The sequence below is a fragment of the Ambystoma mexicanum genome, chromosome 9 (assembly GCF_040938575.1).
Source record: "Ambystoma mexicanum isolate Mex_15411 chromosome 9, UKY_AmexF1_1, whole genome shotgun sequence".
Lineage (NCBI taxonomy): Eukaryota > Metazoa > Chordata > Amphibia > Caudata > Ambystomatidae > Ambystoma > Ambystoma mexicanum.
The window spans coordinates 197187271-197203563 of NC_090931.1; the positions used below are offsets into that span (position 1 = coordinate 197187271).

The 16293-nt window shown below is 49.3% G+C and overlaps 1 protein-coding gene across 2 annotated transcripts in view; it reads right to left on the bottom strand.

Moving 5' to 3' along the window:
* The window catches only part of SIDT2 (SID1 transmembrane family member 2), a 546488-nt gene that overhangs the window by 507195 nt on the left and 23000 nt on the right, over window positions 1-16293 (bottom strand). The window contains exon 1 of one of the 2 annotated variants that reach the window (XM_069614483.1): window positions 14102-15479. The exons of the other annotated variant lie outside the window; for it this stretch is intronic. The gene's annotated coding sequence lies outside the window, so the exon portion shown is untranslated. Of the gene's footprint in view, window positions 1-14101; window positions 15480-16293 lie in introns of those variants that run through there. 2 annotated transcript variants of the gene reach the window in all.

A 16293-nucleotide genomic window follows, 5' to 3' on the forward strand; every position in this document is an offset into this window, starting at 1 on the left:
GGTGCTCGTGGACCCAAAACAGCCTCAGCAGTTGCATGCTATAAAAGCATACATCAACAGTGGAGCTATTGGAAATTACATAGACCGTGAATTGGCTTTCAGGATTAAGCTTCCTCTCCGCCCGAAAGTAACCCAAGATGTCATTACTACAGTAGATGGAACCGAAATAGCCTCAGGGCCTGTAACGCATTCCACTGTTGAAGTGATACTGGTGGGTAAGGATGGACATCGGGAAGCAATCGTGTTTGATGTGATCAAGGCCCCACAATTTCAAGTAATTCTTGGAATTCCTTGGTTAGAAACACATAATCCCAGAATTGACTGGCGAGCAAAGAAGATAAGTTTTCCTGATTGTGAACCAACGTGTTATCTAAGAAATCCAGCTATGGGTCTAGCCTCAGCAACTTCCACCCCTGTACAGCTACCATCAGAATACCAAGAATTCCAAGACGTTTTTCAGAAAGAACAGGCTAATACGTTACCTCCCCATCGGTCTTATGATTGCCAAATCGATCTGGTACCCAATGCTCAACTACCTTGTAGTAGGATTTATGCTCTTACGGAACCTGAGAACCTGCATTTGCGTCAGTATTTAGATCAGTACCTAGCCAATGGTTTTATTCGCCCGTCCAAGTCTCCTGTCTCTTCAGCTCTGTTCTTCGTGCCGAAAAAAGAAGGCGACCTTAGAACGTGTATAGACTATCGCGCCCTAAATCAAATAACGATTAAGAATCGTTATCCTCTGCCCTTGATCCCCGAGCTTATCGACCAGGTGAAAGACGCTTGTGTGTACACCAAGTTAGATCTCCGAGGAGCTTATCACCTGGTGCGCATAAAAGAAGGCGACGAATGGAAGACTGCATTCCGCACCAAGTTTGGGCTCTTCGAATATCAGGTGATGCCCTTGGGTTTGTGCAATGCACCTGCCGCCTTTCAGTACTTTATGAATGATGTTCTTCGGGAACTTATCGATGTCTGTGTCATTGTTTACATTGACGACATCCTGGTGTACTCCTCTTCAGAATCTGATCACAGAAAACATGTTAGGGCAGTTCTTGAGAAACTGCGCCAGCACAGATTATTTGCAAAACTCGAAAAATGCGTTTTTCATACCACAGAAGTTGAGTTTCTCGGATTCATCCTGACACCTCAAGGAGTCCGAATGGACTCACGATAGGTGGACGCCATCCTCAAATGGCCATCTCCAAGCTCGGTGAAGGGAGTTCAGAGCATGCTCGGCTTTGCCAATTTCTATCGAAGATTCATCCCGGAATTTTCCCGAACAGTCCAACCCATCACCGCTCTCCTAAAGAAAAACAAACACTTCAAATGGACTCTTGAGGCCAAACAAGCCTTCCAGGATCTGAAAACCAAATTCACCTCTGCACCTGTATTGAAGCACCCGCACCCAGATCTCCCGTACATAGTGGAAACCGATGCATCCAGTTCGGCCATGGGAGCTGTCCTGTCGCAAAGAGACCCAAAAACTAACCAACTACACTCAGTGGCCTTTTGGTCCAGAAAATGTTCTCCTCCTGAAATCAACTACGCAATCACCGATAAAGAGTTACTGGCCATCAAATCTGCTTTCAAGGCTTGGCGTCACTACCTTCTCGGGGCAAGGCACACCATCACCGTAATTACGGACCACAGAAACTTACAGTATTTAAAAACGGTCAAAGCTCAATCTTCACGACAACTCCGATGGGCTCTATTCTTTGTGGAATTTGATTTTGTAATTACCTATCGCCCTGGCTGCAAGAATGGAAAAGCGGACGCCTTATCCCGGATTGGCATGGAAGAACCTAATTCGAGCTTAGAACCTGTGCCCATCATACCTGAGCAAAGAATCTTAGGCTTAACTTCATTTCAAACTATTGAGGGTATCCAAACGCAAGTAAAACAACTTCTAGACTCTTCAACCTTACTGGAATGGAGTCAAAAGGGTCCGCGTTACACCGTTAAGGATGACTTACCCTACTTCCAGGAGCGGTTGTTTCTGCCAAGTAAAGAATTGCAAGAACTTGTTATTGCCCATCATCATGAATCTTTAATGGAAGGACACCCTGGTATCGCTAAAACGGAGGAAAAAATCAAACGCCACTTCTGGTGGCCTTCTTGGAGAAAAGACAAAGTCTTTTGTACTGTCTTGTGGAATTTGCGCCCAAAACAAGGCTCAAAAGAAAAGGCCAGCCGGCCTACTTCAACTCTTGGATATTCCACCGGCGCCATGGCACACCCTGTCAATGGACTTTATAACAGATCTGCCTCCTTGTGCTGGTTACAACACAATCCTTGTAATTGTGGACCTATTCTCCAAAATGGCCCACTTTATCCCTTTAAAGGGTTTGCCTTCAGCTTCCACCTTGGCCAAGGAATTCCTGGAGAATATAGTTTGCATACATGGTTTCCCTTCCATATTAGTCTCGGATCGTGGAAGTCAATTTAGCTCACATTTTTGGAAGAAGTGTTGCCAACTAGCACAAATAGATGTGCGGTTATCCACCAGCCACCACCCCCAGACCGACGGACAAACCAAGAGAACCAATCAGACTCTCGAGCAATATCTTCGGTGCATGTTACACCAATCCGAGTTAAATTGGAAAGACATCCTTTGGATCGCAGAATATGCATACAACAATTCAGTGCATTCTGGAACCGGACAAACCCCCTTTTATACTTTGTATGGTCACCATCCTCGGACCTCTGACCTAGATCCACCTCTGACCCTGGAAATGCCCGCAGTAAATCATCTGCATTCCACAATAACCCGAGCCTTCAAAGAAGCTGCAACTCATTTACAGCAAGCCAAGAAAAAGTATAAAGAAAACGCTGATTTGCACCGAAGTAAAACTCCTCCTTACCAAGTAGGAGACCAGGTATGGCTAGCAACTAAACATTTACCCCTCAAGGGCCCACGAACCTTCAATCCCAGATTCATAGGACCTTATCCCATCAAAGCTATAATCAACCCAGTGGCCTTTAAACTGGACCTACCGTCCAACATGCGTATTCATCCAGTTTTTCATGCATCACTTTTGAAGCCAGTACAACCAGGAACCCGATTGTCCAAGCCTCCAGATCCAGTTCAAATTGAAGGGGAATTAGAATTCGAAGTTAAAGACATTTTAGACTCCAAGGTGGTAAAGTCGAAACTCTTCTATCTTGTAGACTGGAAGGGATATGGACCTCAAGAGAGATTGTGGGAGCCTAGTAACCATGTCCACGCACCTCGATTAGTACAAAGGTTTCACCAGAGATTTCCGAACAAGCCCAAACCCCCGGAGGGAAGAACCTTGGGAGGGGCCTTGAGGGGGGGTACTGTCATGATGCCTACCTCCAAGGAGCCAGGTCCGACCCAGCGACCCCAGAGGCAGGCATCATTTCCCCCAGGGGAGTGCCAGCGGGCCCAAGCTGGGGCCCTTTGGACGCAGTCCTGGCGCCTTAGGCGCCAGGCTCATGTTGGACCTCTGTCCTGGCGCCTTAGGCGCCAGGCTCATAAAGCTAGACATGTGTTCAAGTGTTTTCATGTGCACTTACCTGATGCAGACCATGCTGCCACATCCAGGCCCTCTTGAGGCCTGAATGGAACTACTTTACCTGTGGGACTACTTTCCACCCGGGTGTGGTCGGGGAAGGATACATACCTGATCGGAGGAAGGATACATACTTGGGACTTCTTCCAAAGCTATTTAAACCACACCCGATCAGCAACTCACGCTTCGCGTTGTTCTGCTCCTCGCAGCTGGACGCTCACCGTGTCAGCTCCTGCATCTGGACTTCAGCCACGCCTGTCAGCATCCTGGGTCACCTGCAAAGGGAGACAAGAGACCTTACCAGCTAAATCTGCACCACGGAGACATCACCAACGATCCTGAAAGGGAAGACATTTTTAAAAGCATTTCGTTACGATCGCTGCAGCGCTGCATTTCACTCACCTTTCCTGGGTTCCTCCATCTTCAGCAGCGATCATCCGGATACACAGCCACTTCCCAGAGCCTAGAGAAAAAGACAAGAATAAGAGGTGAGAGACGGAAGGGAATAAGACTTGACTCATTTCATTTCGGGTCTTGCCGCTTCCAGGCATTTTCCGGACCCCGGCCCCTATGGGGAAAAAAGACAAAGACATTGAATGAGCGTATGCAAAGTCAGTTCCCGAGCGCTCATCCAGAACTAACCTGCCATTTACTGGAACTGGAACTGCACGTTTCACTTCGGGTCGGTGCCATATCTCCGGCATTCCGAACCCCAGCCCCTAAGGGGAAAAAAGAAATAAACATTAGCGCTTGCTGCAAAAAGACAATGAACATTATTATTAAGCTTGGACTTTAGAACTTGCAACAGAACTTTTACAGAGCCTTACCTGAACAGTCAAGCTTGCCTGAACTCCCATCAATCCTCAATCCAGTGAAGTAACTGGGTTTCAACGCGCCCCTGCATCAGAAGCGGGATGGAGAGCTCATCCTTCCTGACCCTAAGGTGAGACTTCACGGGGAATCGTGGAAGGGTATTGTGGAGGGTTGGAAGAGAGTGGGAGGCTTGATCATAACTCAGTCAGTAGGTAATACTCCCTTTTCACGCACAGGGGAATATTCCTGCGAGCCGGAGAAGCCAGAGTAGAGGGCCCTTCCAGTCCATCTTCAGAGTCCTGCACTTCACCATTGAAGAAGCATCAGCACTCGAAGCCAGACCTGCGCCGCCGTGGGAATCAGGTGAGCGTTACACCAGCCAGATTACACATTGCTGTGCCAGATACCCAGGATCCATGCATGATGCCATGGTGCTACGGAACTCCTCACTACACCGCTACATAGAAGGAGACGTTGTACGAAGTGGCTGGCTGTTGGGCGAGTCTGCCCCCTGGGCCATGGGAGGAGAGAGATGGGGGGGCTACATGCATATGCAAGGGGAATGCCCCCTGGGCCATGGGAGGAGAGGGATGGAAGTATCTTGAGTCATCCGCCGACACACAGCCCTCACATGTGCATACAAAATGCCCCTAGCCAAGATGCATCGGGGGGCCTGGTGGTTTAAATGCCTAGGACCCTAGGTCATGTATGTCACCGAAGGCTCGCTCCATGGATTGGCATGCACTGTACAGGGCTGATAGTCATGTGGATGTGGCTGCCATTGACGAGATTGTGCACATGAACGTGAATGATGTACAGGCTGAGCACACATGGCAACTGAGCATTATCCTTACACATACCTCCTTCTGCTCCCATGTAGGTGATGCTGGATATCCTCTGAAGGCGTGGCTACTCACCCCTGCCAGGAATCCGCAGAACAGGCACGAGGAGGACTTCAATCGTGCACATACACATACGCGTGTGGTCATTGAGCAGACGTTTGGCTTTTTGAAGGCACAGTTTTGCTGCATCAGCAGGGCTGGAGGGGCACTCCTATATGGGCCCGAGAAGGTGGGCAAGATCATCACGGTATGTGCAATGCTGCATAACATGTGCATCCTGTGGAACGTACCCCTGCCACCTGACATGGAGCTGCCACCACCTGGTGAAGTAGGAGAGGAAGGAGTAAATGTTGGACATAGGATACACGCGATGGTGGCGCAGTGCGGCAATTGGTCATAGTCCAATCATTCTGATGTACTTGGATGCAGAGGGTGCCATGTACTGGGAACAGTGGGCACTGGGTATATGGGCACTGTTCACTATGAAGCAATAAATTGACAAACAACAAATCAGCAATGTCGACTCATGTGATGTTTGCTACACAACAGGTGTATTAGTGAGATTTTCTGTACAACATAATTCAACAATCCACGCCCCCAACACCCCTCCAACTCCCCCCCACGCTACCCCCACACCTCCCCAACATCCCCAGTACTACACACTACACCCACCACCACCCTCCCCCTAACACCCAAAGTCAACAATGGCACAACGTGTGTCTGCATGTATTCGTAAGGAGATTCTGCAGGGTGGCCCTGCTACTGTTGAGCCCCCTTCAGAGGTGGGGTTGGATATCTGAGCGCCGTGCACTTCGCAGGGACCTGCGCTCAGGGCTGGTCTGCCTGGAACTTGCTGGCGTGGTCGATGCGGATGAGCCAGATGGTTGTGACCCCAAAGCCGGGGTTTGCCGCTGCTCCATGCTGTCAGCAATCCTGGTGAGGATCTGACCCAAGGCATTGAAGCCATCGTGCACTTGCTGTGCACTTGAGTTGATGGCCTGGATTACGGCCGCAGTGCTGTCCTGAATGATACGGCGCATTGTCTCCCCTTCAGCAAGGTACTGCTTGACATAGCCTTGCATCACCTCCTGCCGGGCCTCCATCCTGGACAGACGTCCCTCAAGGTCCCATATGGCAGTGTGGGTCGTGGTTGGTGGGTTATGTGGTGGCACTGCATGCATTATGGGGATGTGCATTGCCAGAGACCACTCACCATGGCTGCCCTGGTCAGATGGGTCCCGCCGAGATGTGTCCTGTGGGGTGACCTGCGGGCTTGGTGTTCGAACTACAGGCTCTGAGTGGACAAGTCCTGCATTGCCCTAATCGTCGGGTCAGCTTCCTCGTCAACACTATGCTGTGCCGATGCAGCCATCTCCCCAATTGTGCTTGCAGCAGCAGACTGTGTGCCATCGTCCATGCCAGTTGTGTCCTCGGCCTGTTTCGATAGTGTGTCCAGGGGTGCAGGGGCAGGTGGCCACTCATCCTGTGTGTGTCTCTGTGTGGCTGGTATGGCACTGGTTGTTCCGCGTGCCGCTCGGCCCATCCTTGGTCCACTTGAAGTATATGGTCCAGTGCTATCACCTTGCCCTTTTGGCTGGTGTTGTGCATTGTGCACTCCCACGTGCTTCTTCGCTGTCTGCATCCGTACCTGTGGGGGACAGAGAGTGGCAGGGCATCAGTGATGGTGGTGCTTGCATCATGCATACGTTAGTCTTTGAGCGGGTGGCGCCATGTGATCAGTTGCATGCCTGGCTTTGTAGCGGACTGTGTACATGCAAGGTTGGAGGGTGCATTTTGGAATCGTACAGGTGTTCACATGTACACCATGGTGGCTGCTGTTGGGCCTGGATGTGTGTTGGGAGTGACGTCCTGTGTGACAAGGTGCATTTTGGAATCGTACAGGTGTTCACATGTACACCATGGTGGCTGCTGTTGGGCCTTGATGTGTTGGGAGTGACGTCCTGTGTGACACGTGCAGGTCATCTGTGTGTTGGGTGTGTATTTGTGTATGGGCGCAGCATGCATCATGCATTGGGATAGGATAGCGGTGGTCCCAGCATGTGTATATGGATATGTGTAGGTGTGCATGATGGGCCGTGTATTGGCTGGCGTTGCTGTTACATTTGGAGGACAATGAAGTTGATTAGTTGCTGTGTGCTTGTAGGCATACTCACCTTCATCTGCCGATGTTGGCACGCCAAACTCAGCTCCACCGACTCCTTCTATGGACTCCACATCTATGACTGAGCTACAGGTCTGCTCCCATCTGGCCAATTTTACTGGCGAGTGTGGTCCTCCTCCTGTTGCCAGCCCCTGGCTCCGATTGGCCGACAAGATGTTCCGAACTCTCAGCCTAAGGTCATCCCATTGTTTTTTTTACAAATCGCGCACTGTGCGTGTGGTGGTGCCAACTGCACTTACTTTCCGGGCTACTTCTTCCCAGATGGCCTTCAGCTGGGCTGGACGCGTGAGCTCGCTGCAGAACACCACATCAGCATTCGCCACTAGGGTGTCAGCTAACATTTTCAGCTCCTCGTCCGTGAACCGTGGTTTGCGCAGGCGGGCAGTGCCTTTCTGGGTAGCCTTCAACATTTTGTCTGTGGTGGGCTAGGAGTTCTGGTGATGAAGGTCCTGTATGTGGAGGATGGCAATGGATTGTGTTTTTGAAGATGGCCACCTAAGCATTTCCTGTTCCGGCGCAACGACGTTACTTCCGGGTCCGGTGATGACGGGCCCGTTCTTAGCACTATGTTAATACTGGTACCGCTATTTGGGGGATGGGGAGGCCAGAGCGGTTATGTGCGCATTCGTTGGTGCCGCTATCTGGGAGTTTGAGGGGCGTTACAAGCATGCCGGTACGGCCGTTACCGGCATGCAGAGGTGCGCGTCCCCGCGCACTCTTAATGACCGGCTGTTTGCGGGTTCCAGCCAAGACGGACATTTCGTTAACGGCATGCCGTTAATGGCTGCTTTTTAGCGCCAATCTCGTAATGAGGCCCAATGTCTTCATGCAGGTTGTATACCTAACCATTGTTTATATGCTTCTGCTTGTAACCCTGCTCTTCGCTGTTGCGCAGAATGTCCATGCTTTCTGTAACCAAGAGACTTCTGGTCGCCTGTAACCTTAATCAAAAGTTCTTACATAATCCTGTAACAGCGCCTCGATGCCCACAGCTCCAAGTGCGCTCTACAAATGCAAATAAATAAATAAACAAATAAAGCAACTGGTGTTGGGAGACACAGAGCACACGAAACTCACAAATGTACATCCTTTTCTGCACTGAGAAAATGGGTGCACACGCAACCCAAGAAGTTACAAAACAGTATGTGCTTAAGAGAAGATAGGGCGTGCAGCCCGATACTTTACACATTTTGGTGGTGCTGGCAGATGCAGTGCAGCTGAAACCAATGAACCAACCCTGTACATTGGGAGATGCAGCGCATGCATGCATGGGAACACATGCAACCTAAGGAATTTTTCAAGATATGCTTTGCGAGTAGGTGGAAATGCAACTAAATTCGTACACAACTGTGTGCACTGGGAGAGGAGGGGTATGTGGGGCCCAAGGAATCACATAACTCCGCAGAGGCAGGGTTAATGTGCAGCTCAACAAAACGTACATATCTATGTACACTGGCCTGGGAGAGGCCCCGTAACTGCTCAATTTACAGATGCGCATGCGAGGGTCACTAGTGTGGTGCGGGGGTATGGGGGGAGTATCATATGCGTCCCAAAACTTACAACTGTATGCCTGGGAGAACGAATGTACACAACTGCGCGCAATGCCGTGCAGGGAGTGTGTGAGGGCTAGCTTCTTCAGCGCCAGTGCCCGTCCATTTTAATCTGCTCCTAATGCACTCACCATACCAGGTTCCTGCCCATTTTATTCTGCCCCTCACTGTCCTCGCCCACCCTCTCTCGTGGGGCCTCTGTCTAGCCCATGGCATAATCCACCACACCCTGTCCCACCCGCTCACCCTCTCGCTATTCGCATACCCATCCTTCGCTCTGTCTCAATCAGTCCCCCATCTCCGGTGAAGGCGCCATTACCCGCAGCTTGGCAAGTGGGGGACACCCACTTTCTTACCTTTCACTGCCCCAGTGAGTGGGCCAATGCAGGAGCCTCTCTCTCGATCTCTCCCCCTCTCGCTTGCTTTCTACTTTGCAAGTTTGCAAAGGAAAGCAACTTGCAATCACAGTGACTATGTGCGTGCACAGTGTGCAGGTGTTAACATTCACAGCAGACGTGCGCCAGCAACGCCGTCAGCGACGGATGCCAGCCTGGGCCTCAATGAGGCGGGCCAGCAGCGAACAGAGCTGGCTGAGCGGGCCGCAGGCAGAAGTAAAGTCTTAAAGTAACGCAAGTTACAAAAACACAATATTGCACCGGCCCAGGGTGGCTTCTTCATAAAACCGGCTCCAAGCCCCCATCATGATTTCGGCAGGGCCACGATCTGCTGGGAGGTCTCTGGGATCCGCTTCACCTGCGCGGGCTCTGGTCCGAGAGTGCCCATGTGCTAGGTCAGCTGGGCGCCAGCTGGCAGCGCAGAACAGTGACGACTAGGACTTGCCTGCTCCCCAAGATGCCCATCATTTGTGAGGCTTGCAGGTCGGAATATAGGCTCTGAGTATAAGGGGAAAAAAAGAGGCAACTGCCCCTCAGTTCTTTAGCAACAGGGGCAGGATCATATCTTTGCGCGCATAGAGAGGCTTTCACTTCTTCAATTTCCAACTGTACATCCAAAATATGTGCAGCGCCAACGTTGCTGAAGAGGATTAGCCTTTAAATCATGTATGTGAACTGGACTCAGGCCCGTTTGTAGGGGCAGGCAAAGATCCGGGGGCGCAGCAGGCAGCCTGTTAATCTCCCCCCAGGGAGAGGAGGCAGCCGCTGCATTTAACATTGTCAAGCACTACGGAAGCAGGGGAGAAAAGCCTGCCCTTTTCATTTCCATCCACCTGTTATGCAGCCAATGGTTTAATACTCTCCTGACAGGTTTTTGACCACTCTCTCTTCTACCCCCATCCTCCCGTGACCTCTCTTGCACCCCTTCCACTCCCTCTGCTATCTCACCTATCGCAATGGACGAGATCTCGAGTAGTCCGCTCTGTGAAGTAGTCCAAACATGCGTCTCTCGGTTCTTCCAGAACTGTTAAGGACATCTCCTCCCTCGCTCTGGCTCTTGCAGACTTCTTAGCATCTGGGTCTTTACCGTCTTCTCTCAAGTACTCCCTTGTGCACCCTCTGCTAAAAAAGCCTTCAGCTGACCCCTTATGTCTGCCCAACTACCACCCTATCTTTGCTACACCCTTCCACAGGAAGCTCCTGGAAAAGTTGGTCATCCCCCAACTGACCAACACACTGAGCTCGTTGATTGTCTACATGGCCACCAATCTGGATTACGAGCTCCAAAGGCACGGAAACTGCTCTCCTGAACACCCGTGAAGAACTGCTTGCAAATCTTGACTAACTCTCCTGCTGTCCCTATTCTCCTTGACCTCTCTTCCGCCTTTGACACGGTCAACCATTCTATCCCCATAAAGCAGCTCCAGGCACTGGAGTGGTTGACCTCCTTCCTCACTGACCACCCTTCCCAGGTGCTCCTGGGCTCCTGCTCATCCACCACCACCCTCTCTACATGTGGTGTACCCCAGGGCTCTATCCTGTACAACTGACTTTCCAACATCTACCTTGCACCTCTTGCTCACCTGATCTCTGCCTTCTCTCTTCATTTCCAATGTCAAGCACACGAGACAGCTCTTCTGCAAGATCCCCTCTTCCTCTTTCTCCGCTATTATCCCCGACTGCTTGTGTGCTATTCAGTCTTGGTGCACCTCCCATGTTCTCCATCTTAACGCTAGTAACACCGAGATCCTTCCTATCGGGACACCTGCTCCCAGTTTCCCTCCTGCACTCTGGCTGTCCTCTATGGGCTCACCTCTCTTCTCTCCCTTCTTGCTCTCCCCATCCCATGCTAACCATCCCCTCTGTCGCTGAGATTGGTGGCCTGGTCTCTCAAGAGTCCAATAGAGTCCTGGCCTTCTAGCCAATCACCTCCAGCACTGCCCCCTAGGCCCACATACACACCTGTCGGGTGGTTTACCTGCGCTCTGCATTTAGCTGTTGGCTGTTAGACCTCCTTCACATGTGATGTTTCCGGCCATGCACTCACCAGATACCTTCCCAAAGAGCACCACTGGCACTCCCTCCCCTAGGGGACCTAATAGCACTTGTATCAGGAGGCTAGCTCAGGGGCAACATGCTCGCCTTGGAAGCTAGACGTCACAGAGCAACAAAGGTTCGATCCCCGGGTCCGCGCTTAGAAATCTCTGGGTATTAAGCACTTTATAAAATAACCCATCATATCATATCCACTCCACCTCCCCACTTGTCCCCCCCCTCCTTTTCTTTCACTGCACTTGCATGCTCCGAATGTCACAAGGGCTAGTAGGCCTGCTGTCCGTTTTCATTTATTCACAATCAATTTAATTGTTTATTTGCTCTCAGTTTCCTTCCCCTGTGCCTTGGGGCGCTTTGAAACACTGGTATTGTACGATCGGACTGAAAAAAGTCAGACCGTACAATACAACCGAAAAATGCTACCACCAAAGGTTCGAACACCAAAAGTTCGAACCTTTGGTGGTAGCATTGCAGGTAAGTAAAAAAGAAAAAAAAAAGAAAACCAAAAAAAAAGACTGCTGGGGCTGCAGGGGTGTCCCCCGCAACACCCAGCTCACTATACTTTACAGTATAGTGCGTGAGGTTTGCAGGGCTTGCGGGGGAAACCCCTGCAGCCCCCGTAGTATGTAAGTGTGTTCAAATGAGAAAGGTGCAAACTTTGGTAGTTCGCACCTTTCTCATGCGAACTTTCCGGCCGTGGCAAAAATCAGCCGCGGTCGGATAACCTAGAATCAAAACACTGTCTTGCTGTATAAGTGCCTTATAAATATCCAATTAATAAATAAGGCTCCCACCTCCCAAATGTGCATCGCTTTGTGAAACTAATTATGCTTAAAAAGTGTGATCATTTCTGCATAACAATGGCATGCATGAATGGAGGACTTCAAGAAAAGGGCCGTAGATAGCCTTCAGGAGTACGCAGTTGTGAGATATATTATATGATAGGTTATTAATAACGCGCTCAATACCCAGAGGTTTCTAAGCACGCACACGGGGATCGAACCTGTGGTCCTCCGTGTCGTCTTGCTTCCAAGGCAAGCATGTTGCCCCTGAGCTATCGTCCCGAGACAACAGTAAATGGTCAAAGGAAGGCTTAATGAGGAGTGGAGGAATTGGCTTTCAATTATTGCATTTTAGCAAGCAACTAGGCTACTTTTCTTGCTTGTGTGATGTTTTAGGACAATCAAATGAGTAACTCCATGACATCTAAACCCTACTGGGGTTTCATTGAAAATCTTTGTTTTCTGGAATGTTAATCCAGTTGCGACAAAATACTACAACTCCCAGACTGCACTGATATGGTACAAGAAAGCCAAAAGGACTGGAACCACATGCTCAGGGGCCACTTTACCAAACTACGCTCTTTACTAGGAAGAAAAACAATTTGACTAAGCATGGAAAAAAACAATATATGCATCTGCCCATTAACAGGCCTTGCACATTCTTAAAAATCCCACTACACTTGCAGGGCGAGTTCCTTAATTTACATACTCGACCTAAGAGAAATGCACTTGCCCCAAGGTGACTGGTGGCGAAATATTTACTGGTGCTTTTTGTAAAATGTTGCATGTCACCATAAGCACACTTCATATTTGGTGCAATGTTGTCAAGCATGCACAGTGAACCTTGTATTTGCATTTACTGCAAAGTGTGTTTGAAGTAAATGAAAAATATGTTTCCAACATCCCCATACTGCCAGCAAGGTCGAGTATCATACAAATGGTACTCACCCTTCATAAAAACTACTCGCCAATGCTAGTGGGCTAGTACATTTTGCAAGCCCCAATTACGTTTTAGCAAAGGGTTCAGGAGATGGAACATTTTCCAACTCCTGAGCCCTTTGCTAAAACGTAATTTGGGTTGAAGGCTGTGGGGGTTGCTTGGGGAGGGTGTGTATGTTACTTACTGTGAAAACAGTATATGTGCAAAAGTGGAAAACTATTATAGCAATGATGAATGACAAAGCCCCAATAGTTCTGACATTTGTCTAGAGAGGTGGTATTCCTTCTTGATACTGTAGATATTTAGATCACATACCCATGTGCGGTCAGGATTTGGCTAGCAATATATTGCATGTCCAAGTTACCATCATTATTAAGGTTTTATATTAACATATCCTGCCAAAACCTATTATAGGTATTGTCAGCAAACAGTAAGAAAGTCACATCATTGCCAGGTGTTCACACAAATGGCCAGCTTTTGCCATCAGACAACAGCAACTGGCTCCATTTATGAAGAATTTTAAAATGTTGGCATTGTGCTTGCATCATATAGGTGTAATGTGGTGATTTTTTCTAGATCCTTTTATTTCCATCCCGTCCTCCATTCTTCTGGCCCTGAGCTCTGTGTTCACCAACTGGAGTGAGATATTGGCTCTTGCTACACTTTCAATTGAGAGAAGATCAGTTGGAAAAAAAGTGAGATAGAAAACGAGTTCCTGTTTAAATGATTTTGGTGAGGCAGTGCAGGGCAGCAGCAGCAGGAGCAATGTGGGCCGAAGTGGGGCGCGTATTCTAGTGTTTAACCCTCACCCATGGAACAATACTGTCTAGGAACTGCCCTGATTGAGCTGTTGGCAATGCAGTGGTTTTGGGCAGTTTTAGAGATCCACATCCCATGATGAATTCCTGGAGCGTTAAATGACCGGTCCTAAATTAGAAAGCTGCAAAGTTAGCTCATCAGGTTGAGTGACTCTTTGTCACGCCGCGCGCTCGCGTGCGCCACTTACCTGCTATGGGGATCCGGGTCCTCGGCCTCGGCAGTCTCCTCCTTCATGGAGATTCTATCCGCGGTGGCGTCTTTCCTCACGCCGTTCCGCGGTCCGTGGGCGCAGCCATCTTGCGTGTTCTGCGCATGCGCGGTTCGTCAGTGTTCGACGTTCACGCATGCGCAGTAACGCGAACTTGCGTTCAGGGCCTCGTTTTGGCTCCGGACCTTAAAAGGGCTTCGCATACACGGAGACAACGCGGTTGTTGCCGTGTATGCGCTGCTGGAGCCTGGTTTCCTGTGCTTCAGTCTCTCCAGTTACCCTTTCTAGTTTTGCCCTGCCTTGTCCTGCCCTCCTACCTTCCTCTCCTTCCAGCCCCCTGGTTCCTTCAGTTCCTGGCTTCCCAGCCCTGTTCTGTCTTTACCTACTTTCTGGTTTTGGGGTTGGAGGGGTCTTCTCTGGGTTGCCTATCTAGCCTTCTCCGTTCCTTGTCTCCTCTTCCGTGGGATTCCCTGGTCAGTCCTTCCTGTCCTTGCTGCTTGGCCTTTTCCCTTCCTCCGCCTTGTGCCCTGCCGGTACCCGTGCCTTACTGCCTTCCTGGAAGTCCCGAAGAACTGCTCATCCATCTTCTGGTGATTAAGGACTCATTCGCCTTCTCTGCCAGTGGAAACACTGTCCCGACGTCACGTTAATGCAGAGAAGTGCCACCTGTGGCGTTGGGAGTTGGTCCAGTGCTATCCTGCCATTTATTGTCAGGAGGGTGTTGGGTTAATTTCCTGCGTTACTGCTTCATCGGCATCGTCACTCCGACAGACTGGCTGCCTCGACTCCACGAACCCCGGGAAGAAAAGGTAACCAGCGATCCCGTGAAACCTCGTTTAACACTCTTGCTGTGTGGAGTCTTTCTATCCATGCCACTGCACCCCTTTGCCAATGGGGAATGAAATCTGCCAGAAATGGAGGCAATAACCCCTGTGCGCACTAAATCTGCAAAAATGCACAGAGTTCATAAAGCACCAAAAGAGCTGCACGCCCTGCCATATACACAGGCAAAGTGGTGTAAAAACAGGAATCACTGCTGTCATCTGTCACCTGAAACAGGCCACAGAAGGGCCTAATCCGAAAATGCCCTTAAAAATTCAGGCATTTTCCCAGAGAATTATGGAAAGGAAAGTGAAACAATGGATTCTCCAGGCAATCAGAGGAATCCAGGCCTCCCTGCCTGACATTTGCTTAAGGAAACTAGCTGTCAAACCCACTTAAAAAAAGGTGTTTCTTTTCTGGAAGAAATTGCCAAATCCACTATTTCAAGCACATTTGTGAAGGGTTAATTCTTTTAAAATGTTTAAATCCTTTATAAATTGTGCTTACATGTTATATTTGAAATGAAAAGACTTTAATGTCAAGGAGCCCAGTCTGGGGCCAATCCACTATTGTGATCTGACTGCCTGGCCTGGGAAAACTGACATCTCCGCTTGAGACTCCCTTGAGGACAGGAAGGCTAATGGCTCTTAATGGTTCCCGCATAATGCCAACAAGCCACGCAATGGGGCCGCATTAGACATTCGTCTGCTGGCTGACCAAAGAACAAAGGACTGGCTGAGCATTGACCTCTGCTAGGAGGTGGAGGAGGTTTCTCAGTGACTTCAAGGGAATGGTCAGCTGCTGCCTGAAAAGGGGAGGTTACACAGGAGGACTTTGGTGTGAAATCCTTATTTTTGGTTAAAGTTTAAAACTCTTTAACTGAACAACCTAAAGAGGGATACATCTGAAACTTGGTAGCCATTAAACTAATTTCAGCCCTGTGATTTGAAGACCTTGAGGAAACAAAGTTATGAAAAATGTCTGATTGTGGCAAAACTATTAATGTTGCAACTTTACAATTGTATGTACACAATCCACTGATGAGCACCCAGAGATGTATCAAATTAGAAATGATCAATCCAAAGTGTTATGGGTAAAATTGATAAAAATCCATAGAATGACCAATACAGCTCTCACAAAGATGGAAAGTGAATGTAAATGTAGACAATCGAATACAATATATATGTGTCCAATTTTATGAGGGTACATGATGGTAGAAATGTACGTTTGTGCAAAAGTATGTTTTGGGTAAAAATCCAGGTGGGAGTTCCTAAATCCTGTCATAAGATGACAGCTCTGTTCAGGCTGCCAACCAAAACCAAGCACATGCCTGTAGCCACTCACAACCA